Genomic DNA, 27,437 nt, shown 5'->3' on the forward strand with positions numbered 1-27,437 from the left:
TTTGGAGTTAAAACACTTTGATTTCCTTGTAAGGCTTGTCTGCCATGTGATATCAGTGTCTCCTTGGAGTTGCTATTTTATTTCTACAGTCTCCTCTGTCAGTACTATGTTTTCTATTTTAATGTTAATGCTGGTCTGTTATGTCAGAACTCCAAAGAAAGGAGAGAATAGGCCGGGCGCGGTGGCTCAAGCCTGTAATCCCAGCACTTTGGGAGGCCGAGGCGGGTGGATCACGAGGTCAACAGATCGAGACCATCCTGGTCAACATGGTGAAACCCCGTCTCTACTAAAAATACAAAAGTTAGCTGGGCATGGTGGCGCGTGCCTGTAATCCCAGCTACTCAGGAGGCTGAGGCAGGAGAATTGCCTGAACCCAGGGGGCGGAGGTTGCAGTGAGCCGAGATTGCGCCATTGAACTCCAGCCTGGGTAACAAGAGCGAAACTCCGTCTCAAAAAAAAAAAAAAAAAAAAAAGAAAGGAGAGAATAATGAGGCCGTCTTGTGCTCTTCTCCCTGTCTCGGCCTGAAGCAGTCGCTGTCAGGTTTCCTTGGGTTTCCCTGGCAGAGACGGGAGCCCGTTAAGTCAGTTGAGTACTTGTAATTTTATTTTCAGTTTACATAACATGTCTATTATGTTTAATAAATCAGAACAGGCTGGGCACGGTGGCTCAAGCCTGTAATCCTAGCACTTTGGGAGGCCGAGGCGGGTGGATCACGAGGTCCAGAGATCGAGATCATCCTGGTCAACATGGTGAAACCCCGTCTCTACTAAAAATACAAAAATTAGCTGGGCATGGTGGCGCGTGCCTGTAATCCCAGCTACTCAGGAGGCTGAGGCAGGAGAATTGTCTGAACCCAGGAGGCGGAGGTTGCGGTGAGCTGAGATCGCGCCATTGTACTCCAGCCTGGGTAACAAGAGCGAAACTCCGTCTCAAATAATAATAATAAAATAAAAATAAAAAATAAATCAGAACATTCCTGAGGGTAGTGGTCATGAATTTAACTTGATAACACTCAGCAGGGCTCATCTTTTCTACCACAGTAGACTGTAGAGATTTGGGTGTCAAATAAACAAGAACTGCAATTTAGCAAAGAAAAAAGTTCTAGGGAAATAATAGGCAAGAGAGGTGAAATATATGCATGAGAAAGATTGTAATGGGTTGGCTACAGAGCAAGAGATGTTAAGGAGATGAGGAAGCACGAAAAGTGGTAAGATCATTGAATTTTAATTTCAGGTTAAATAAAGCTGTGGATGAAGTTAAGGTACTAGAGAATGTGAGCTAGAAAAAAAATAAGATATAAATGATAGAAAGTGGAGTACTTGAGGCTGAGATTTTTGAGAGTGTTGCTGTTGGCATGAACAAAAGTTTGAGGATAGCCATAAGAGGTCACGACGAGGGCCGGGCGCGGTGGCTCACGCCTGTAATCCCAGCACTTTGGGAGGCCGAGGCGGGTGGATCACGAGGTCCAGAGATCGAGACCATCCTGGTCAACATGGTGAAACCCCGTCTCTACTAAAAATACAAAAAATTAGCTGGGCATGGTGGCGCGTGCCTGTAATCCCAGCTACTCAGGCGGCTGAGGCAGGAGAATTGCCTGAACCCAGGAGGCGGAGGTTGCGGTGACCAGAGATCGCACCATTGCACTCCAGCCTGTGTAACAAGAGCTAAACTCCGTTTAAAAAAAAAAAAAAAAGTAATGACGAAGATAGGCCAGAAGCTGATTAAAGAGAGAAGGTTCAATAAAGTACAAGCAGATGATGGTAAGCTTTATCCTAATACATGTTAAAGCAACCAGAAAATAAGACAATACATATGCATTTGAAACTAACAGCATCTATATACTAGAATAGTTTTAATGATAAGAAATGGCAAAAACCAGCTAGAGGGATGAGACATTGAAAGCGTATATGATTAAGACTGGTGATATTTCAGAGAAGTATATTTATCCTCAAACTTACCGAGATGTATATATTAAATATGTATGGCTTTTCCATGTCAACTGTATTTCACTAAAGTGGCTTCTTAAAAGTCATAATAAAATTACAGAGATAAATTTAAAAACTAGCTAAAAATTTATGCACATCTATTAAACTAGATATATCTAATCTAAAAAGAATAAACAGTTAAATAGAGAAAATGCATAATAGTAATAAAATGTATTGCTAAAGTTAGAGAACTGTCGTAGAATAATGATAGTTAAAATCACATTTTCCCCATGCTGTACTATTTATGTATGTCTTGTATGTAACATTTTAGATAGATTTTTTCAGTAAAAGAACAGTAACCTTATGGAATATTTTTTGGCAAGACTTTAAATCAAAGGAATAATCTGAGGTTAATTAGCATCTGAATAATATTGAGTCTGCTGGAGGCAGAAATATTGGATGGCCCTTATTTTATTAACAAATTAGTAGTTTTTTTAGTTTAGAAAGAATATTAACTATTTAATTTTTTTTTTTTTTTTTTTTTTTTTTTGAGACGGAGTTTCCCTCTTGTTACCCAGGCTGGAGGGCAATGGCGCGATCTCGGCTCACCGCAATCTCCGCCTCCTGAGTTCAGGCAATTCTCCTGCCTCAGCCTCTCGAGTAGCTGGGACTAGAGGCACGCGCCACCATGCCCAGTTAATTTTTTGTATTTTTAGTAGAGACGGGTTTCACCATGTTGACCAGGATGGTCTCGATCTCTTGACCTCGTGATCCACCTGCCTCGGCCTCACAAAGTGCTGGGATTACAGGCTTGAGCCACCACGCCCACCCTATTTAATTATTTTTAAGTAGTATCTCTATTCAGTGTTCTTTTCAAAATAGTTTTTCTTTCCATATTAAGAATTTTCAACAAGAAACAAATGTGTCTTCTTATTTGAAATACTTTAATTACTGCACATTAATATCTATACTGTTTGTATATTTTTCAAGAATTTTCAACAAGAAACAAATGTGCCCTCTTATTTGAAATACTTTAATTACTGCACATTAATATCTACACTTTTTGTATATTTTTCTTGCCTACTTCTGTAGTCCACCGCTTCTAGAATGAATCTGAATAGGAGCTGTAAACACAATTACCTCTTTTCTCCTAGTTGATTTAGTATGTTCCTATCGTTTTAAAATCTAGGAAAATTTTGCCAATTCTGTATAAATGTGCATGTATAATTTTAATGGTATATGTACTCAATCTAATATAATAAAAATGAATACTAAATATTAATATATAACTTTTTTAATTACTGTTGGCCATTATGCAGATGTGCGTTCTTTTACTTTTTCTTGATATGTTGTTACAAAATATACTCCTATTATGATTATTCACAATAATACAAATTCTAGAAATAATCTATCAGAAATATTTTTAACATAATGATAGTTACTATATGCTAATGCTTTATTAGGAATTGTGTTTTATGTTCATAAATAAAACTATCTTTCTTAGTCTTTAATTGAATAGGAGAGTAATTCATATTGGAAATCTAGAAATTAATTATACTATAAACATAAAAATATTTCCAACTTATTTTGTAGAAATAGAAGTATTACTATCAGAAAGAGTGGACAGATCTGAATACTGGAGAAGAAACCAGCAGAAGTTTTGTAACTTTTAAATTCTTTTCAACACAAGAGTGAAATGCTGAGTGTAAGAAAAGATAAGGTTTCATAAAAGCCCACAGGTAGCATAGCTACTATTTACTTTACCAAGAAGACCAAATTTTACAATGATAATGTTGGAATGAGAAGAAATATAAATAAATGAGATAAACAATCACCAAAATAAAGCAGAAAATCACCTGAAATCCCATCTTCGAAAAAAGATGTGCAGACATGAATAGGTGCTTTTTGGTTTGAATTATGCATAAGAACACTGATTTAAGTCTCTACTTATGGAAGCTCATGGAAGTACTCAGATATGTTTTTCCCATGAGTACTTCAGTTTTGTCTGTACTTAAAATCAGGTTCTAATGGCAATTGTGGCTGCTGCCATGACATTGACTACAGTAAGGGAGGCATGGCCCAGGCCCCACTCTCTACAGAGGTGGCAGGAGCCTGGAACAGCTGGACGGCTCACCCTTTTCTGAGTTGGAGGGAAGAAAGCCCGGCCCTCCTGGGAGCAGCTGTAGCTGGCCAACTGCTGCTGGGAACCCAAGCCTCTTTGCACTCTGGGAGTCCTCAGAAGCCCTCCTACCCCTGCAAGCTGGAAAGTTTCCTGCTTCTGCTGCCTGGCCTCTCCTTGCTCCCAGTGCCCACTCCACTATAAGAGCAAAGTTGTGGCTGAGCCTGGGTGCTGTCAGAACCTAGTCAGCTGTGTGCTGGCTCAGGCAATACTGACATGCCAGTCCTCTGCTTCCTTGGCCCCCTCCAGACTTTGGGCACCAAGGGACATGAGAAGAAGGCCAAGGCAGGTTTGAAAGCCAATTGGCACAGGCCTGTAGGCATCCCTTGGCAGGAACAACCTGGGCATTGGTATGGTAGATTAATAGCAGCTGGAGGCAAACAGACTTCTGGGTGGAAAAGAGCAGGTCCCCAACAAAGCCCCACCTTCAGGCCTGGGACAGCCTGAAGCACTGGGGCTGGGTTGTCAGCTCTGCTAAGCAGAGTGCGAACTTCTGGAACATTTCCTGGCTCACCTGTGGCTACGCATGGACCAATCAGCATTCACTTCCTCCCCTCTGAAGCCCATAAAATTCTCAGATTCAGTGAGACTTGGGTAGAAGTAGGGATGACCTGCCTTGGAGAGGAGCTACCCACTGCAGGTCTACTCTGCTGAGAGCTGAACAGATGTTGAGATGACCTGCTTGCAATACAGCTTGTCCAGCCGTAGCCTTATGGGGGGGCTCTATGCAGTTCCCGGACCATGCAGTCACTTTCTCACACACCCTTCGCTTGCTCTGCATCAGGCTTGCCCTCGGCAGGCATCGGATCCAAGCTCGCATCATGAGCCAAGAAGGCCTCAGTCAAGAGGGCCTGAGCAAAACTCAGGCAAAGGCATCACCAGCCATAAAGGTTTCTGGGTGGAAAAACACCACCCCAAGGATCCTGTGACAATACCTTCCATTTTATCTTGCTTGGTTTACCTACGGCTATGATTATATTAATAGAAAATTAGGCTCAAAAGCAATTATACTCCATCTTTTTTGTAACACATCCTGCATTCTGATATCTACTTCATTTCCTCTGCCTTTCAAATGCTCACAAATTTCAGAAATCCCAACGGTAGGAAGTGAAGGTATATACCATTAAAATATTCTCATTTTTTCTTTTCAGCTTTTCTTTCTTATGCTAATTCCTCTGTGTTCAAGTCAAGATTAGGCTAATCTTAGAATGTTTGAAATAAAGCAGGTATTAGATCTAATTCAGTACGATTCTCTAACGTAGAAATGGACTCTTTCAGAGCTAAGAAAGAATTTAAGGAAATAACACATGTAAAGAATTAAACGTCATATCTATACATTTCCATTTTTTTCTTATCTTTATCTATAATATTACCTGCAATCTCTTTAACTTTTGATGCTTTTTTATTTAATTCAGAGAAAGATTTATCCAGCCATCTGGCTTCCTTTTTTGCTTTTGTGTAGTTATTAAATTTCTATTCATATTACTTTACTATTTCTTCCAACATAAATACTTTTTTAATAGTTTGTCTCTAATGACTGTGTCTTTTCCTCAGTTTTGTACTTCTTTATGATTTGTTCAAATATAAATTAAGATTTCACCTCAAACATAGCTGTACATATTCATAAGGTTTTCTTGAAGTAAATAGAACTGCAGCTATAGATTAGTTGTTTACAAATATCGCTTCTTCAATTATTAAGCAGCAATATCTGAGACATAGCCTGACAACTGATAGTGAGAAGTGCAAATAATACATTTGTAACATCCTTATTTTGAATAAGCTTTGTTTTCTTATTTCTTCATCACTGGCCTTGATTTTCTGAATTCCCGAAGTGATTCTCTTTGTATTTTATCTCTCTACTTAGGAAATGATGAGCAAGCTTTCAATTTCTTTACTATATCGCTTTCTGATAAAATACCTTGAATATATTTTTTGTTTTCTTGAGCAAATCCTTACAGATATAGTATTGAAGTCATCTCATTTTTAGCTTACATCAATCTAATCAATTTCTTAAACCAAAGTACCTGCTGCTTAAAACTCATATTTCCCTTGTCATTTTAAACTGTGAAATACCAAGGGACACTAACACACGATTGCCCTTGGAATAAAAGAAAGGGGATATTAACCAATCTAGACATGAAACAATCTAAACTGGCTCGAACACATAAAGGTTATCAGGTTAAAAAAATCACAAAATACTTTATATATATTCATCTGTTATATGAACTGATGTTAGAAAAACATCTCCAATGACCTAATGTACTTATGCATTTAATAAATCTATTCCTTGCTACCTAATTACAATCATTTCTAAGAAACCCTGCTAAAAAACATTATCCTGAATAAAGTAAATGAAAATAAACAAACATTAATCGAAGCTGGGCATAATGCCCAGAGAACCAGCTAAGTAAAAATGGGCAATGAGCTCCAAAAAAGGAAAGGCAGAGAAAAAGGAAATTATAAAATAGCTACAGGTATAAACACAAAAATCTTCTCAGTTTAATGATAAGCAGGAAGCATGTTTGCATGCTGTGGAGTCCAGCAATTATTTAAAAATTACTTTGCCTTGCCTCAGTTTATAAACATTTCATAAGATTAAACGCCAAATATGTAAAATACTAGAAACTTAGGGAGATAAAAGTGCAATTTTACAATAACAACAGTGTCCATTGACAATTTATAATAGTGGAACACGGGCCTTTATAGGAAGGCACAGATAGCACTGCCAGCAACCAGCAGCAAAGAATATCATGGAGAGATTTAATTTCCCTCTAGAATCTTAAAATATCAGGACAATCTTGTCATTGCTTTTCTTTTCTCACACACTTTGAGTGATACTAGCCTTGGTATCAGTGAACTATCTTCCAGAAACCACTTGAGAACAAAGGTTAATTTGAAATGTAATATAAAGAGGGGAAATTACAAGAAAGAAACATAAAGCTACTGCTGTTCATTCTACATGGAGTTGAATACATGCATACCAAAAACGTTTTTGACCTCAGCTACATCGTTAAAATCATGACAAATCAGATGTTATCCACAAATAAAGGCTTTTTTGAAATACGTTCTGACTACGATATATTATTTAGTCAACAATATGCTAAAGAAAAGGGCAGAGGAGGGATGGAAAGAGGGAAGGGGAAGGAGAAGGAAAAATGGACGAGCAAAAGGAAAACAAGAAAAAAAGGAACACAGGAAGAAACAAGAAGGAGAGACAAAGGAAAACAATCAAAAAGCACATCAGACTTGAAGTACTACATATAGCAGTAACCACAGGGTGGAAACTAGGAAAGGACTATAGTGATTAAAATTGCCAATTACCTCACTAGTGACCAGTGAAAGATAACCTGACTTGTGATAACACAATTTTTAAACAAAATAGTCAAAGCGGATGCAGGACAAAATTATATCCATATATACATGAAGCTTTTTCAAGTTTTTCCTAATTTTTCAAATGAAGAAACTGGTACAGGTTATTGTGGTGTAGTATAATGTTTAATCCTCGAAGATATGAACCTTAAGTAAACAACAAAGGCCTTCAGAGCTGAATCCGTAAATTGCTTTAGCCAGGATCACCATTTTAATAATACTGATTCTTCCAATCCGTAAGATTTTTCCCTTTATTTGTGTTGTGTCTGATTTTCTTTATTTATCAGTGTTTTGCACTTCTCCTTGCAGACACCTTTCCCTTCTTGGTTAGCTGTATTCTTAGATATTTCATTTTCTTTTGGCTACTGTAAATGGGATTGTGTTGTTGATTTGACTCTGAGCCTGGACCTTATTGGTCTGCTACCACTGGTAGTATAAATGCTATGCTAGTGACTTTGTACGTTAATTTTGTATCCTGGAAATTTTTACTGAAGTTGTTTAACAGTTCTAGGAGGCTTTTGGCATAATATTTAATGATTTTTAGGTATAGAATCATATATTCAGAAAACAGGTGATACGACTTTTTCCCTTCCTATTTGGATGCTTTTTATCTCTTTCTTTTGCCTGATTTCTCTGCTTAGGACCTCTGGTCGTATTAATATATCGAATAGAAGTAATGAGAGAGGGCATTCTTATCGTGCTCTAGTTTTTAGGAGAAATGATTCCAGTTGACCCAATCAGTATTATGTTGGCTGAGGGTTTACCATAGATGACTCTTATTATTTAGAGATGTGTTCTTTTGATGCTTAGTGTGCTGAGGGTTTTTTTTTTTTTAATTATGAAGGAATATGAATTTTACTGAAATCTTTTCTGTATCCATTGACATGAGCGTATGGTTTCTGTTTTTAATTATGTTTGTATTGTGAATCACTTTCACTGCTTTGCTTATGTTGAACAAGCTTTGCATCCCAGGAATGCATCTTACTTAATTGTGGTCTATTAACTCTTTGTTGTGCTGTTATTTTTGGTTTAGTAGTATTTTACTGAGGATGTTTGCATCTATGTTCATCAGGGATATTAGCATCATGTTTTTTCTTTGTTGTGTCCCTTCCAGATTTTGGTATTAGACTGATGTTGGCTTCATAGAATGAGTTAAAGAGACCCTCCTCCTTGATTTTTTGGAATAGTTCTAGTACCAGCTCTTCTTGATATGTCTGACAGATTTTGACTGTAAATCCTCCTGGTCCAGATAGTATTTTGTTCTTTTTTTCTTTTTTATCTGATTCAATTTCAAAGCTTGATATTGGTCTATTCAGGGTTTTATTCTCTTCTTGATTCAAAGTAGGGAGATTGCATATTTCCAGGAATTTATTTATGTCCACTAGATTTTCTTATTTGTGTGCATAGGTTGTTAATTGTGTACTCTGAGAATCTTTTGTATTTCTGTGGGATCAGTTGTAATGCCATCTTTGTCATTTCTACTTGTACTTATTTGGATCTTCTTGTTTTGTTTTGGTTAATCCAGCTAGGGGTCTATAAACCTTGTTTAAATAGTTCAGCCATTGTTATTTTTGCTTTTTTTCTAAATAAAGTAGGTTGTAACTTTTATTTTTTTGCATTAGTATTATGAAAATAACATACATTTAATGAATTAATACTCTATTCCAGTTAAAATACATTTTGAACATAGTTTTTCAGATAAGTAGGAAAAAAAACCCATACCCAAATTTCTAACCTTATTTTTCCTTAGAATTTTCCTCTGAAAATAAGCAATTAGATTTATAAATTTACACAAATTTTATTATTTAACAATTAAATGGTTATGTTTAAAGTATATTTGAAATATGTTCTCTAGAAAATAAATATGTGAGGTACTGCCTCTGCCTACTGAAGATTAAATATACTGGAGTTGTTATAAGGGTGGGTCCAGTATCACATTTCCAAGCTTCAAATCTCATACTAAATTCAGCATACTAGAAACTGACAGGCACTTTCTGACAATACCCACTCACTGTAACATTACGTGACATGTATTATCACCATTTCCATTTTGTAGATGAAGTAAACAAGTCTTAACAAGTGTAAATGACTTGCTTAAATTCCCATGGATAATAAATGGCAAGGCTATCAGTGTCTAGTATGCTTTTGGACTCAAGAAGCGTTTAACTAACATTAGCCATTCTCATAATCTGATTTTGCAGTTGTATTAGTTTCCTTTTTTAGTAATAATTCTTGAGACACTAGACATCTTAAAGAAAATGTAAACTGCAAATTTGGAAACAGATTTTGACCAACAATTTGAATCACTGGGCGTCTGTGAATTTGAGCAGTCTTTTGATAGAACTTTCAATTGAAAATCATCTTCAGAAGTTTGTCTACCATTACTACTAGTGCACACTAATGTATTCAACATTTTTAAAAACTACATAATATTTTTACACTATTTCTAAATTTAGAGGCATTTTAAAAACATGTCATTCTATCTAAATGCATAATTAGTAAAAAAAATACAAAAAACTTCAGAAATCTTTTACTTTCATATCAAGTAATTAAATCCAAAAATATGCAGAAAATCCCTGTCCTTTTCACCCCAAATTTTACTGCTGCCACATTAAATTTTTATGATGCTGATAGCACTATCAGAGTTCAAGCTTTATCTTTAACACAAATCAAAAGAGATTCTATGCAGGATTTTTTTTAAAAATCCTGGTTAAATAAGACTTAATCCTGCTTTAAATATCAAAGAAACATACGGATCCATTTTAAATCTGGATGTCAAAGTTTTCTGTGCTTTAATTGCATTTTTATTGCCTTTGCACAATGTTTCTGATTGCTGATGTAACAAATTACCGCAAATTTAGTGGCTTAAACATAAAATGTATTACCCCATAATATTGGTGTTTAGAAATGAGTCTCACTGGTAAAACCAATGTGTCAACATGAGTGTGTTTCTTCTATATACTCAGGAAAAGAAACTCTATTCTCCCTTGTAGAAGGTGCCTGATTCCTGGATTATATAACCCTTCCATCTGCCCCAAGCCTTCATTGCATCATTTCAACCTCTGATCTGCTTTCCATTTCAGAATACCTTTACCTTGACCCTCCTGCTTCTTTCCTTCACTCATAAACACATTTGTGATAATTTGAGACCCACTCAAGAAGTTCTGAGTAATCTTATCTCAAATTTCCTAATTAATCATATCTAAAAAATCCCTTTTGCCATGAAAATTCATGTATTCATAGATATGGACACACTTGGGGCCATTATTCTGTCTAACACAGAGTAAATATTCATGATATTCATAAAGTCCAGTAACCTTATGAATTGTTTTCCAGTTACTTAATTTTAAATGTGTAAATATTGTGAGAAACTAGTTTATGATGCTGATTTCTGAAAGATGTATTTCCTTTATCTTTATGTCCTGATTTCAAACTAATTTATTTTTTTGTTAACAAATAAAATAGACTTATTTTATCCATTATGTTTAAAAATTTTTAACTATTTTATTTATGAACAAAATGGCTTCTTATGTCCTAAGAAAAACGGATCCTTGAAAGAAGTTTTAAAAAAATAATATGCTATTTATGAATTGAGTGTTTTCAACTCATTTTAAAGAAGTAAATTGGTCAACTTCATTGGAAAAGGAATATTCAGACCATCTCTTCATCTATTTTAAATACATTTGTTTATTTTATATTTTCTGAATTATACCAGAGCTTTCTAAAAGTAGAAATTCCCTGAGCTTTCAGTCTTTTACATAATCAGATTTTGACTTACACAGATTTTATATAAAATAAAACATGTTTCATCATTTAAACTGCATAATCTAGCCATGTATTTTGTTTGCTAAGAAGGTTGATGTTTCATATTCAGTAACTTATGTTCACAAATTTTAAAGAGGCCAGGATTTGGATTTGAAATGTGTGATATACTGTGTCTAAATTGGGGTTAGATATATATTTATTAATTTTATATAATGATAAAAAATTCAGCTACCACATTCAATGATCATCACATTTTACTCAAGAAATTTATGGTCAGGGTTCGATCCAAGATGGCCCTTTAGGAGCAGCTCAGGATTGCAGTTCCCAGAGAAAGCACAGAGGGTGAGTGGATGCTGCATTTCCAGATTGATCTTTATTGCCCACAGACCAAGAGATTCCAAGGCGGAGGAGCCCTACGGGTTGCCAGCATGGCTATTTTAGCCAGCACAGCTGTTTTGCCAATGCCACAGCGTGGTGGCTCTCCATACAAAATACAGTGGTCTGGTTGCCCTTTTAAGCTGCCAATTGGCGCTCTGGGAAGGGAGATTCGCCCATTCACCTGATTAAATGGGCCTGAAACAGGGAGACAGACCAGGAGATTCCCTGGCAGTGCCATTGTTTCAACCGGCGCAATGGGTTGCCACATAGGAAATCACACAGATCCTGGTGCCCTTTCAGCAGGTGACTGGAATACCTGGGAGAGAGTCAACCATTCAACTTAAAAAAAAAAGGCTTTGAGGCACGGAGCCAGGTGATCAGGCTTGGTGGGTCCCACCCCCACAAAAACAAACAAAACAGCAATTGGAAATGCTTGGGGTTGAGAGTTTCACAGCAAGCACAGCTGAACCCAGGATGGTGCAGCTCAGTGAGGGAGGGGCGTCTGCCATTACCAAGGCACTCCACCCCTACAGAGGTAGTCTGCCATTGCTGAGGCAGCCTGCCCTTGCCGAGGCAACTCGCTATAACAGAGAGAGTCCACCATTACAGAGGAGGGCCACCATCACGGAGGCAGTTCTAACCATACCCATATAAACAGGACTGCAGGGAAGCTAACACAGCAGCAGAGCAGAGCTGGCAGCAGGGTGGAGCCGGCAGTAGGGCAGAACCCATAGCAGCTCAGCAAAACCTCTGCAGGCAGACAGAGACTAGGCTGCCTCCTTGCTGGGCAGGAAGCCCTGAAAAAAAGAAAAAAAAAAAGCAGCAGCACAACAGATACTCACAAATAAAGCCCTAACTCCCCAGGACAGAGCACCTGGGGAAAAAAGGAGGTTTATGAGTTCTGCTGCAGCAGACTTAAACCTACCTACCTAGCAGCTCTGAATGAATAATGGAGCTCACAGCTCAACACTTCAGCTCCTATAAATAACAGACTGTCTCCTCAAGCAGCTCCCTGACCCCTGTATATCCAAAGAGTCACCTCATAAAAGACTGATCAAACAGACATTTGTCAGGCATAATTCTGGGATAAAGATAGCAGAAGAAGAAACTGGTAGCAACCCTTACTTTTCTGCAGCTGCTGCAGGTGATCCCCAGGCAAGCAGGGCCTGGAGTGGGCCTCAGCAGTCCTACAGCAGATGGGCCAGACTGTTAGAAGAAAAACTAAGAAACAGAAATAACTTCATCATCAACAACCTGGATGTCCACCCAGAGAACCAATCTGAAAATCAGCAACTACACATACAACAGTTGGATAAATCCACAAAGATGGGAAGAAACCAGCACAAAAAGGAGGAAAACACCCAAAACCAGAACACCTCTCCTCCTACAAGGGATCACAACTCCTCACCAGCAAGGGAACAAAGTTGGATGGAGAATGAGTGTGATGAAATGACAGAATCAGAATTCAGAAGGTGGGTAATGAGACACTTCTGTGAACTAAAAGAACGTGTTCTAACTCAATGCAAAGAAACTAAGAACCTTGAAAAAAAATTTGAGGAAATGATAATAAGAATGGACAACTTAGGAATATGAGTGAATTGATGGAGCTGAAAAACACAACATGAGAACTTCGTGGAGGATGCACAAGTTTCAACAACCGAATTGAGCAAGCAGAAGAAAGGATATCAGAGTACAACGATCAACTCAATGAGATAAAATGAGAAAGCAAGATTAGAGAAAAAAGCACAAAAAAATGAACAAAGTCTCCAAGAAATGGGGGACTATGTGAAGAGACCTAATATACATTTGATAGGTGTATCAGAATGTGACAAAGAGAATGAATCCAAGCTGGAAAATACTCTTCAGAATATTATACAGAAAAACTTCCCCTACCTAGCAAGGCAGGCCAATATTCAAGTCCAGGAAATACAAAGAACACCACAAAGATATTCCTCAAGAAGAGCAACCCCAAGGTTCATACCCATCAGATTTTCCAGGGTTGAATTGAAGAAGAAAATGCTAAGGGCAGCCAGAGAGAAAGGTTGGGTTACCCACAAATGGAAGCCCATCATACTCATAGCAGATCTCTCAGCAGAAACCCTATAAGCCAGAAGAGAGTGGGGATCAATATTTAACATCCTTAAAGAAAAGAACTTTCAACCCAGAATTTCATATCCAGCCAAAAAGCTTCATAAGTGGAGGAAAAATAAAATCCTTTATGAACAGACAAGTACTCAGAGATTTTGTCACCACCAGGCCTGCTTTACAAGAGCTCCTGAAAGAGGCACTACACATAGAAAGGAACAACCAGTATCAGCCACTCCAAAAACATACCAAATGGTAAAGAGCATAAATAAAATAAAGAATCTGCATCAACTAATGGGTAAAACAGCCACTTAGCATCAAAATGGCAGTATCAAATTCACACATAACAATATTAACCCTAAATGTAAATGGGCTAAATGCACCAATCAAAAGACACAGACTGGCAAATTGGATAAAAAGCCATAACCCATCGGTGTGCTATATCCAGAAAACCCATCTCACATGCAAGGATACACAAAGGCTCAAAATAAAGGGATGGAGAAAGATTTACCAAGCAAATGGAGAGCAAAAAGAAGCAAGAGTTGCAATTCTCATCTCTGATAAAATAGACTTTAAAGCAACAAAGATCAAAAGAGACAAAGAAGGACATTACATAATGGTAAAAGGATCAATGCAACAAGTGCTAATGATCCTAAATATATACGGACCCAATAGAGGAGAACCCAGATACATAAGGCAAGTTCTTAACGACTTACAAAGAGACTTAGACTCCCATACAATAATAGTGGGAGACTTTAACACTCCACTGTCAATATTAGACAGATCAACCAGACAGAAAATTAACAAGGATATCCATGGCTTGAACTCAGAACAAGCAAATCTGACAGACATTTACCCCAAATCCACAGAATATACATTTGTCTCAGCACCACATCACACCTACTCTAAAATTGACCACATAATTGGAAGTAAATCACTCCTCAGCAAATAAAAAAAAATGGAAATTATAACAGTCTCTCAGACCACAGTGCAATCAACATAGAACTCAGAATTCAGAAACTAACTCAGAACCACACAGCTTCATGGAAACTGAACAACTGACTCTTGAATGTTGACTGGATAAACAATGAAATGAAGGCATAAATAAAGAAGTTCTTCAAAACCAATGAGAACGAAGACATAGCATACCAGAATCTCTGGGACACATTTAAAGCAGTCTCTAGAGGAAAATATATAGCAATAAGTGCCCACATGAGAAAAGTGGAGAGATTTAAAATTGACACCCTATTGCCAAAATTAAAAGAGCTAGAGAAGCAAGATCAAAAAAACTCAAAGCCTAACAAAAGACAAGAAATAACTAAGATCAGAACAGAACTGAAGGAGATAGAGACACAAAAAACCCTTCAAAAAATCAACAAATCCAGGAGCTGGTCTTTCGAAAAGATCAACAAAATAGACCACTTTATACAACAAAATAGCCAGATTAATAAAAAATATAAAGAGAGAGACAGAGAGAGAATAACCAAATAGATGCAATAAAAAATGATAAAGGGGAAAGCACCACAGATCCTACAGAAATTCAACCCATCATCAGAGAATATTACAAACAACTCTACACATAAACTAGTAAACCTGGAAGAAATGGATAAGTTCCTGGACACTTGCATCCTCCCAAACCTAAACCAGGAAAAAGTCAAAACCATGAATAGACCAATAACAAGGTCTGAAGTTGAGTCAGCAATTAACAACCTACCATACAAAAAAAGCCCAGGTCCAGATGGGTTTACAGCCGTATTCTACCAGACACACAAAGAAGAACTGTTACCATACCTCCTGAAACTATTCCAATAATCCAAAAAGAGGGAATCCTTCCCAAATCATTTTATGAGACCAACATCATCCTGATACCAAAACCCAGCAGAGACTCAACAAAAGAGAAAACTTCAGGTCAATATCCATGATGAACATAGACACAAAAAATCTTCAACAAAATACTGGCGAGCCAATTGCAACAGCACATAAAAAAGCTTATCCACCATGATCAATAGGATTCATCCTGGGGATGCAAGGCTGGTTCAACATATGCAAGTTTATAAACGTAACTCACTACATCAACAGAACCAAAAACAAAAACCACATGATTATCTTAAGTGATGCAGAGAAGGCCTTTGACAAAATTCAACAGCCTTTTTTGCTAAAACCCTCAATAAATTCGGTATTGATGGAACGTATCTCAAAATCATAAAAGCTATTTACGACAAACCAACAGCCAACATCATACTGAATGGGCAAAAACTGGAAGCATTCCCTTTGAAATCTGGCACTAGACAAGGATGCCCTCTCTCACCACTCCTATTCAATACAGTACTGGAAGTTGTAGCCAGAGCAATCAAGCAAGAAAAAGAAATAAAGGGTATTCAAATAGGAAAGGAGGAAACCAAATTGTCTCTATTTGCAGACGACATGATAGTATACCTAGAAGACCCCATCGCGTCAGCACAAAAACTCCTGAAACTGATAAGCAACTTCAGCAAAGTCTCAGGATACAAAATCAATGTGCAAAAATCACAAGCATTCCTATACACCAATAACAGACTTAAAGAGACCCAAATCAAGAACAAACTGCCATTCACAATTGCTACAAAGAGAATAAAATTCCTAGAAACACAACTAACAAGGAATGTAAAGGACCTCTTCAAGGAGAACTACAAACAACTGCTCAACGAAATAAGAGACGACACAAACAGATGGAGAAACATTCCATGTTGATGGTTAGGAAGAATCGATATCGTAAAAATGGCCGTACTGCCCAAAGTAATTTATAGATTCAACGCTATCCCCATCAAGCTACCAATGACCTTCTTCACAGAACTGGAAAAAAACACCTTAAACTTTATATGAAACCAAAAGAGAGCCCCCATAGTCAAGTCAATTCTAAGTGAAAAGAACATAGTGGGAGGCATCACACTATCAGACTTCAAACTATACTACAAGGCTACAGTAATCAAAACAGCATGGTACTGGTACCAACACAGAGATATAGACCAATGGAACAGAACAGAGGCATTGGAGGCAACACAACTTATCTACAACCATACAATCTTTGATAAACCTGACAAAAACAAGCAATGGGGAAAGGATTCCCTGTTTAATAAATGGTGTTGGGAAAACTGGCTAGCTATGTGCAGAAAGCTGAAACTGGACCCCTTCCTGACACCTTACACTAAAATTAACTCCAGCTGGATTAAAGACTTAAACATAAGAGCTAAACATAACACCATAAAAACCCTAGAAGAAAACCTAGGCAAAACCATTAGGACATAGGAGTAGGCAAGGACTTCATGACCAAAACACCAAAAGCATTGGCAACAAAAATCAAAATAGACAAATGGGACCTAATCAAACTCCACAGCTTCTGCACGGCAAAAGAAACAGTCATTAGAGTGAATCGGCAACCAACAGAATGGGAAAAAAATTTTGCAGTTTACTCATCTGACAAAGGGCTGATATCCAGAATCTACAAAGAACTCAAACAGATTTACAAGAAAAAAACAAACAAACCCATTCAAAATTGGGCAAAGGATATAAACAGACACTACAAAAGAAGACATATATGAGGCCAACAATCATATGAAAAAATGCTCATCATCACTAGTCATTAGAGAGATGCAAATCAAAACTATATTGAGTGTAAATTAATTCAACCATTGTGGAAGACAGTGTGGTTATTCCTCAAGGACCTAGAAATAGAAATTCCATTTGACCCAACAATCCCATTACTGGGTATATATCCAAAGGATTATAAATTGTTCTACTATAAGGACACATGCACATGAATGTTCATTGCAGCACTGTTTACAATAGCAAAGACCTGGAATCAAACCAAATGTCCATCAATGATAGACTTGACAGAGAAAATGTGGCACATATACACCATAGAATATTATGCAACAATCAAAAACAATGAGCTCGTGTCCTTTATAGGGACAAGGATGAATCTGGAGAACATCATTCTCAGCAAACTGACACAAGAACAGAAAATGAAACACCACATGTTCTCACTCATAGGTGGGTGTTGAACAATGAGAACACATGGACACAGGGAGGGGAGCACTACAAACTGGGGTCTATTGAGGGGAATAGAGGAGGGACAGCAGGGAGTGGGGAGTTGGGGAGAGATAGCATGGGGAGAAATGCCAGATGTGGGTGAAGGGGAGGAAGGCAGCAAATCACACTGCCACTTGTGTACCTATGCAACTATCTTGCATGTTCTTCACATGTACCCCAAAACCTAAAATCCAATAAAAAATTTTAAAAAAAGAAATTCATGGTCATTATGTTAAATAAGCCAGAAATACAGAGGTTTATTATAACTTTTTTATTATTATTGTTTTTAAGATGACTAAAACATAATTAGCTAAAGTCATGCATTTTTTAACAACTAAAATATGCTGCGAGAAATGAATCCTTAAGCAATTTTATCAATGGGCAGACATCATGTAGCATACTTACATCCTAGGTTGTACTTACAAACCTAGAAGGGATAGCCTACTACATACCTATGTAATGAAGAATAGCCTATTGTTCCTGGGCTATAAACCTGTACAGAATATTGCTGTAAGGAATATCATGGGTAATTCTAAGAGAGTGATAAGTACTTGCATATCTAAATATAAAGAGGTATACTAAAATTATGGTATAAAAGTTAAAACATAATACATAGGTATAGGGCACTTACCATAAATAAGCCTTCAGTACTGAAAGTTGCTCTAGAAAAGTCAGTGAGGCAGTGGCAAGCCAATGTTAAGGGCTAGGGTATTACCATGTAGCTCTGTAGAATTTATAAATATTATATAATTGGGGTACCATCAATTTATTAAAACTTTTTTTCTCAATAATAATTCAAGCTTAACTTACTGAAACATTTTTGCTTTATGCACTTTTTAATTTTTTAAACTCTTTGATCCTTTAGTATAACACTTACCTTAACACATAAACACATTGTCAACAATAGAAAAATAAGTTATTTCTTAATAGTCTTATCCTACAAGTTTTTTTCTCCCTCTGGAAGATCTTCAGAAGCATTATCACACTTGAAGCTGTCATCTCCTATGTTAACAATGCCTTCTTATGAAATATCTCCTGAAGGACCTGCCTAGAGCTGTTGTAGCAGTTACTTTGTTACTGTTAGTAGGAGTACCCTCTAAAATGATAAGATAAAGCACTGTTTAGTAAATACAAGGCAACAAGAAATTTTTCAGCTTCATTATACTCATACAGACCACCTTCATAGATGCAGTCCTTTGTGGACCAAAATGTCATTACGTGGCACATGACTATGAGAAGTACGGAATGACTAAGATAGAATAGGAATTTTAGGACCACGTGATAAAGAGATGAATAGAAGTGGATGAAGGAAAGCAAATTCAATTCTAAATAAATGTGGGATTCTAGGGAAATATGGATGTCTAGACGATTGACAGAAATTCTTCTTAACTGTCAATGATAAATACCTAGTTGAGGCAAGCATCAAATACAACCCATCATGCCCATTAGAGTTAAAAGTACACATTTTGTTTTTAAATAGGAAATTCAATTGGTTGAGTGAATGAGGAGATAAAAGTGATGGTGTGAGAAAGATTTATGATTAAAGGATAAGCATGTAAGATGTATTATAGTTTTCACCTCTGAAATTCTATTCACCTCCATTTCATTTTCCTACTGCTACTAAACAATCCTATGGAAAGCAAAACCAATACTACTACGTTAGTGTAATAAAGCTGCTTCCATATGGCTGGCTGATCTCCCTGGAAAGCAGGGTTATATTAGATTGTCAGTGATGGGTGTTTATCAGTGGATGCAGTGGGATTGTTCTTAGTAAACTAACAGACATATTACTGAGCCTGTGTGCCTTTGCCTCTATGGTTTTTTTCACTGGATAAAGACAGCATGGTTAGGTAAAAAAGTTGGATGCTCACGTGAACAAGCAAGAGTCAGTAGAAAAGGCGGAACTTTAGCTAACAAATTTACCATACATGAATTGTTAGTTTTGAATTTTTAGTCAAAGAGCTCAAAGTCTTTTTTATAGTGTGAAGTTGTATCTTTGAAAGCTTGCTATATCTATGTTGTTCTATAGCAGCAAAAGTTAAACATATGTTTAATTTACATGATTTATTCCATACATTCTATGACTGTTTTACTGCATTATGTTTCTTGATACAAGACATTTTCTCCCAATTGGAAATAAAGAGATATAATTTCTCCCATTCCTACACAAAGCCACAGTCAAATGTATTGTATAAATAAATGCATTTTTATGCATTTGGATGTGGGCTCCTCCAGGGAAGGGGGAATGAACTTGTATGAGGTGTCTCCCCTTGACTGAGGATAGTTCCTAGAGAGGGGCAAAGCTTTGAGGTGTCAGCAGTCAACATTCTCGGCAGTGCTGGAAATGAGTGCCTCAGTCATAAGCGGATCTCTGAGCAGAGCATCACAACATCCAGAGCATCACAACATCCTCTACTCTCCACCCCTTATGCTGCTTGGATCTATTTGCTTCCTACAGTAAGTTTACCTGTTTAGAAACAGGTTCTCTGGAAGTGTGTGTGTGTGTGTGTGTGTGTGTGTGTTTTAAAATTATTTCCTTCCAACAAATACTCTGCATACTACAATTCATTTCCCTTATGAAGGCATTTTCAATAGTTATGGAGTCAAAATTCAAATAATAATAATCTAGGCCTAAACTTTGCAATTCTTCAAGACTGTGAGTCAGAATATATTTTATGTCTTTATTACTATTACATTAAGCCACTGTAACTGCACATGCACAATAGTTATGACTGGCTGCACCTTATAGGTAGAACATCTGGTTGCCTGGGGCAGCAAAATATTAGAAGATTAAAGTGTTTTGTGGCTGTTTATTATGTGAATGATTACTTGCTAGGAGGAGGAGACATTTTTCATATTGCCTGGGGCAGCAAGAACCCTTGGGTTGACATTAGTCTTGTTCCTTAGTAAGAGACACAAGGCATGCAATACATAAATGAGCATCTCAGTTTGACACTAGATGTTAGTCTGTATTCTAACTCTGGGTCTTACTGGGTGTGATGAAGGGCTTTTTAGTGTTTTAAATTTTTTAGTCTAATCAGGGATTACATTATTAGTCAATGTTACTGAAGAAAATACTATTCTACATTATAAGACTTCTATTTTGTCTCTACACAGTCACATTATGTAATGACTCTGGGTGATGTCATGTTTGTAACTTTATTTTCATATACTATAAAATATAAAAGGTGAAATAAATTTTAAATATTCCCACAAAATACAACTCAGAGAATATGTCTGAGACATAATTTTATGCATCTTTTATGTAAAAATTGCCATATTTATAATTCCGATGAACAATACCCAGACTTGCTTCTTATATGAGTATCATCCCAGCTCACAGGTGAAAAATCATTAGCATCAAGGCCTTCTTCAAAATGTAGGGAATAAGTTTAAACAAATGTATTCTGCTTACTACCATGAAGATAAAAAAACCAATTTCCTAAAAAAGAATAAGAAATATTCCTTGAGATTAGTTTACAATGAGAAGGGAAGGAGGTGCCTTTGTGCAAGAGAAATGTCAAATTCAGGCCATGGCTCTTTTTTGATGTAGAATAAATTAAAAACTTCAGAGGAAAGAGCTATAATTTAAGTATAAAGTGCTGAAATTAATTAGGTAACTGTGTAAAGTGTTGAGAAATTAAACTTGAAAAAAGTGAATGTACTAACTCCCAAATGTAGCTTCTATCTTAATTTATTACATATAAATATAATCACATTAAATACCAATATTGTTGACCAAAAAATAAAAAAAAATACTTTGAAAATAATTATTTTTGCACTCACTAAAAATGAGCCAAGTGCTATATATGTGATACACACATACAGAATGCATAAAATATGTATAGAAATGTGGTCCTAATTATTGTAGTCAGCACCATACATGAAATGCTTTCACCTACCCAACATGAGTTATAATTAGGGAGAACAAAATGCAAATTGTTTCCCAAATATGCATTAGAAAGACACAGAATGAGGAGACTGACAATAGTTTATATAAATAGGTAAAATAATAAAAAGAAAAAAACTCCACTGAAATCCCTACAGTGACAGATGCTAGCCTGACTGTAGATTCGATTCTACTTCTGATGAGTACTGTGATGGTGTTGATAGACAATCAATTTTGTCAGTCATCATGGAAGTGATTGCTGATGGATTTTATTGTCTTGGACTCAGGGACATCATCTCAGAAAATATCTTCTCACCGGATTGAAATTCTTGACGTGCAATCAAAGTTGTGGAAGCACAGAAGGCTACTGAAAGAACTGTCACTAAGAACAATTGCTACAGAACGATCTAAAGGATCAGGTGAAGGATTTGTGAAATGTTTGCACAAGATGAAATGTCAGAGTTCTGAAAGTATTTACGTGTAGCTGAGAAACTTTGTTTCCAAAGTACTATTTATGTTTGTGTTGAGACGAATCAAAATTCTGAAGTAGTTTTTTGTGTCTATCATTTAAATAAAACACTACTACAATTGATGCAGTGTTGGATAATAGGATGACATGTTAATAATTGTTTAATAAGCATCCTAGGTATTTGAGAAAAAGTAATTATGGCATAATGTATGCATGCAAATTGGCTAATGATCAAATTACACAGAAATGACAAACAAATAAAAATATTAATCACGTAAACACATATTCCTGAAGCCTAGATATTGTGGCTCTATTAGATAACTGGGATGTAGATATACATAAAATGAATTATCTGCTCATCAGTGGCTGATAGTACATTTTATAGATATTTAATAAAATATCTTCAATATAGTATTATAAGTACTTGATAATTAACTATGAAGTACACACTGGGGCTATGCTTTAAAAATCTTACAGGCAAACCATGGTTAATTTACAGATTTCTGCCTCATATTCAAGAAATATTGCTTTTGCATACCTTCAAAATATCAGAATTTTTTCAATCTGATCCACTTTCTTCCTGCAATAGTTTGACAAACCCAAGGGTAAGGACACAGTCTTCCACAAGATTGAGAGGCATCATCCTCATAGTAAATGGATGCGTGTGACAATACACAAAGTATTATCAACTGAGGAATCTCACTTAAGCTTCAGTGACCAGAATTCTTATTGGAATTTCATTACACATGGATGATTGATTGAATTATCACCCACAGGGTAGAACTCAATCTCTAGCCTCCTGTCTCACCCTACGTTGGGCTAATATCATATGGCTCAAAGCCCCAAACCTCTTATATTATGGATTGTCTTTTTTAGCATGGCCTGATTCATCTTCAGTCATCTTTTTAGAATAAACTATCTGGGGCTTCATCAGGAGTCATCTACGAAATAAACCATCAAGGGCGATATAATTCCAGAGTGATATAATTCAAGGGTGATGTAATTCCACAATGAATAATAAAGACATTCCTATCACATTGAAAATACTCAGGATTTGGAGGTTATCTTTCAAAAACCAGAGACAAAGCCTAGCATAGATCTTTGTTACAGAGTCCTCAAATTAAATTTCGGAAAGTAGATCCTTCATTATATGTATGGCATAAACAGAGGGATTAAGACTTTTCTTAGAAATTGCTTCAAAGAGGCAATATTGAGATGCCTCTTGATTTACAAGTAAGAATAGAGTAGCTATAGAAAACTTTCTATGAATTGAAAGTAGTTGGATGTGCTACAGTGTTTCTTTTTGGAGCAGAATAGCAAGCAGCAAAGGAAGAATGCTGAATAAAATAGAAAATTATGTAGGTCCCAATTTATGTACATTCTGATCTAATAAAGATATAGGATTGAAGAATATGCTTTAAAAAGCAGACTTAGAAGTTTCCATGTGGTTGCCTGAAAACAACTTTAAGTCATAAACCTTGATTCTTATAAAATAATGCCAATTAATGGTGTTTTCGTTGTCATATTTCTCTTTTTCTTATACATATATATTTATATTTATCTTCAGAATCAGGCTCACAAAGGCTGAGATATTCCAAAAACATCCTATCATTCAATGGGAGTAGTGATTTCACAGGCTCCAAATTCTAAAACACTTTTTTCCTCACAGATTTCTCAGAAAACAGAGATTTTTAGCTTACACACTGAATCTGCCTGAACAGATTTAAGGAAGATTTTAAAATGCAATAAATATTTTGAAACCATAATCTCATGCAAAGTTAAAAGCAGACCAACTAATGTAAAAATATGGAACAGGTTGGGAAGACCTGAGCAAGATGGCTGAATAGAAACAGTTCCAGCCTGCAGCTCCCAGCAAGATCAATGCAGAAGGCGGGTATTTTCTACCTTTCCAACTGAGATACCCGGATAATCTCATTGCGACTGGTTAGACAGTGGAAGCATCCCACACAGTGTGTGGAGGAACAGGGAGGGGCATTGCCTCATCCGGGAAGCACAAGGGGTCTGAGAACTCCTGCCTTAGCAAAGGGAATCTCTGAGGAACCATGCAGTGAGGAACCGTGCATTCTGAACCACATACTACACTTCTGCAGAAATCTCATGGCCTTTGCAACCTGCAGACTGGGAGATTCCCTCAGATGCCTACACTACCAGGACCCTGAATTTCATGCATAAAACTGGGTGGTCATTTGGACAGACACCCAACCAGCTGCTGTTTGTTTTTTTTTTTTTTTCGTTTTTTTTTTTAACCCTAGTGGCCCCTTGGAAAGTCACTGAGACAGAGCCATTCACTCCCATAGAAAGGGGACTGAACCCAGGAAGCCAAGTGTCCTAGCTCAGCAGATCCCACTTTCATGGAGCCCAGCAAGCTAAGATCCACTGGCTTGAAATTCTCACTGCCAGCAAAGCAGTCTGAAGTCTACCTGGGACTGTTGAGCTTGGGGACTGGGTGAACAATCCATCATTACTGAGGCTTGAGTAGGAGGTTTTCCCCACAAAGTTTAAACAAAGCTGCAGAAAGTATGAACTAGGTAGAGCCCATTGCAGCTCCTCAAAGCCTCTGTAGCCAGACTGTCTCTCTAGAGCCCTCCTCTCTGGGCAGGGCATCTCTGAAGGAAAGGCAGCAGCCCCAGTCAGGGGCTTATAGATAAAACTCCCATCTCCCTGGGACAGAGCACCTGGGTGTAGGGGAGACTGTGGGCACAGCTTCAGCGGACTTAAGTGTTTCTGCCTGCCAGTTCTGAAGAGAGAAGCGGATCTCCTAGCACAGTGTTTAAGCTCTACTAAGGGACAGACTACCTCCTCAAGTGGGTCACTGACCCTGTGCCCCCTGCCTAGGAGATGCCTCTCAGCAGGAGTCAAAAGACATCTCATACAGGAGAGCTCCAGCTGGCATCTGGTGGGTGCCCCTCTGGGATGAAGCATCCAGAGGAAGGAACAGACAGCAATCTTGGCTGTTCTGCAGCCTCTGCTGGTGATACCCAGGCAAACAGGGCCGAGTGTGGATCTCCAGCAAACTCTAGCAGACCTGCTGCAGAAAGGCGTGACTACTAGAAGGAAAAATAACAAACAGAATGGAATAGCATCACCATCAACAAAAAAAGGACATCCACACAACCCAAGGTCACCAACATCAAAGACCAAAGGTAGATAAATCCTGGAAGGTGAGGTAAAGCCAATGCAAGAAATCTAAAAAATCCAAAAGCCAGAATGCCTCTTCCCCTCCAAAGGATCACAACTCCTCACAAGCAAGGGAACACAACTGAATGGATAATGAGTTTGATGAATTGACAGAAGTAGGCTTCAGAAGGTGGGTAATAACAAACTCCTCCAAGCTAAAGAAGCATGTTATTAGCAAGGAAGCTAATGACCTTGAACAAAGGTTGTAGAAATTTCTACAGTTCATAGAAGAACATAAATGACCTGATGGAGCTAAGAAACACAGCATGAACACTTCCTGAAGCACATACAAGTATCAATAGCTGAATTAATCAAGCAGAAGAAAGGATATCAGAGATTATTGCAATAAAGCATGAAAAAGGATCAGAGAAAAAAGAATGAAAAAGAATGAACAAAGTCTCCAAAAAATAAGGGACTGTATGAAAAGACCAGATGGAAGTTTGATTGGTGTACCTGAAAGTGACAGGGAAAATGAGACCAGATTGGAAAACACTCTTTAGGATATTATCCAGGAGAACTTCCTCAACCTAGCAAGACATGCCAATATTTAAATCCAGGAAAAACAGAGAATACCACAAAGATACCCTTCAAAAAGAGCAGCCCAAGCCACAATTGTTAGACTCATCAAGGTTGACATTAAGAAAAAAATGTTAAGGGCAGCCAGAAAGAAACATCAGGTTACTCACAAAGGGAAGCCTATCAGACTAACATTGGATCTCTCTGCAAAAAGCCAGAAGAAGTGGGGGCCAATATACAACATTTTCAACCTAGAATTATCCAGAAAAAATAAGCTTCATTAGCAATGAGAAATAAAATCTTTTTTAAACAAACAAATGCTGAGAGATTTTGTCAACAAAAGGCCTGTCTTACAAGAGCTCCTGAAGGAAGCACTAAATATGGAAAGGAAAAACCAGTACTAGCCACTGGAAAAACATACCAAATTGTAAAGACCTATGGAATGGGCCTTTCTGGTTTTTGTTTTTTTGCATTTTATCCATCTGGCTAATATACAGAATCTATAAGAACTTAAACAATTTTACAAGAAAGAAATAACTCCATCTAAAAGTGAACAAAGAATATGAACAGATATTTCTCAAAAGAAGACATTTGTGTGGCCAACAAACATATTTTCAAAACCTCATCAGCACTGGTCATTAGAGAAATGCAAATCAAAACCACGAGACACCATCTTACTCCAGTTAGAATGGCAATGTTAAAAAGACAAGTAACAGCAGATGCTGGAGAGGATGTGGAGAAATCATAGCACTTTTAAACTGTTGATGGGAGTGTAAATTAGTTCAACCATTGTGGAAGACAATATGTCAATTCCTCAAGGATCTAGAACCTGAAATACCATTTGACCCAGCAATCCCTTTACTGGGTATATAACCAACATTCTACTATAAGGACACATGCACATGAATGTTTATTGCAGCACTGTTCACAATACCAAAGATGTGGAACGAACCCAAATGCCCATCAACGATAGACTGGATAAAGAAAATGTGACACATATACACTGTGGAATACGATGCAGCCCTAAAAAAGGATGAGTTTGTGTCCTTTGCAGGGACATGGATGAAAACTAGAAATCATCATTATCAGCAACTCACACAGGAACAGAAAACCAAACAGCACATATTCTCACTCATAAGTGGGAGTTGAATAGTGAGAAAACATGGACACTGGGAGGGGAATATCACACACTGTTGGGGCCTGTTGGGGGATGGGGTCTAAGGGATAGCATTGGGAGAAATGTCTAATGAGGCTGAAGAGTTGGTTGATGCAGCAAACCATGGCACGTGTACACCTATGTAACAAACCTGCATATTCTGCCCATCTACCCTAGTATGTAAGTTTAGTAATAATAATAGAAAAAGAAACAAGAAGAATTGGTATACATGAACAGGGGCAAGAGGTTAGAAAAATAAGCAAAAACGATAGTAGAAGCACAGAACAGGCGATAAACAGGCAGAGTAGGGGGTTGTTAGGACTTACTGTTTGGTGAAGGAGAGGGAGACGACAAATTTTGTATAATTTTCATGATTTTAGTATGTTTTGCCAAAAACACCAGAGAAATACATTTTGGAAATAATTCAATTTGGGGTATG

The sequence above is a fragment of the Callithrix jacchus genome, chromosome 21, assembly GCF_049354715.1.
Source record: "Callithrix jacchus isolate 240 chromosome 21, calJac240_pri, whole genome shotgun sequence".
In the NCBI taxonomy this organism is placed as follows: domain Eukaryota; kingdom Metazoa; phylum Chordata; class Mammalia; order Primates; family Cebidae; genus Callithrix; species Callithrix jacchus.